The sequence below is a fragment of the Sardina pilchardus genome, chromosome 22 (assembly GCF_963854185.1).
Source record: "Sardina pilchardus chromosome 22, fSarPil1.1, whole genome shotgun sequence".
Classification (NCBI taxonomy): domain Eukaryota; kingdom Metazoa; phylum Chordata; class Actinopteri; order Clupeiformes; family Clupeidae; genus Sardina; species Sardina pilchardus.
Genome location: NC_085015.1, coordinates 1616893 through 1617290, shown reverse-complemented (window position 1 = coordinate 1617290; position 398 = coordinate 1616893). Strand labels below are relative to the sequence as shown.

The window sequence follows — 398 nt, the reverse complement described above, 5'->3', positions numbered from 1 at the left end:
TGATGTGATGTGTGTGTAGCTCTGAATGCTAGTGGGAGGGTAAATGCTGAGGTAGCGTGTGTGTGTGTGTGTGTGTGTGTCCTGAGGTAGGATGTGTTTTGAATACTTGAGATTGAGCTCGGGGCAGATCCGGTCTGGCCCTCTGTCTGCTGCCTGCGTGGGGGGGGGGGGGGGGGGGTTGGACGCCAACACTCTAAACATGGTGAAGTCACAATGCAAGACCATACTGTAGTTAACCACAATCATTCGCTGCTGCTGCTGCTTTTTAAAGACGTATCTATGGACTAAATCAGAATAAGGCATCGACAAGATGGTTCCAGAATGTTTTGTTTCTTTTTTTTTGTTTGTTTTTTGTTTTATTTTCTTTTCTTTTTTTTTTTGAAAAATGCACTTTTTTT

General features: G+C 43.7%; 1 protein-coding gene across 1 annotated transcript in view; it reads left to right on the top strand.

Moving 5' to 3' along the window:
* LOC134070660 (transportin-2-like) overlaps window positions 1-172 on the top strand; it is a 37787-nt gene extending 37615 nt beyond the window's left edge. The window contains 1 exon segment of the mRNA XM_062527068.1: window positions 1-172. This exon segment is cut by the window's left edge and continues 1179 nt beyond it. The gene's annotated coding sequence lies outside the window, so the exon portion shown is untranslated.
* The last annotated feature ends 226 nt before the right edge of the window (window positions 173-398 follow it).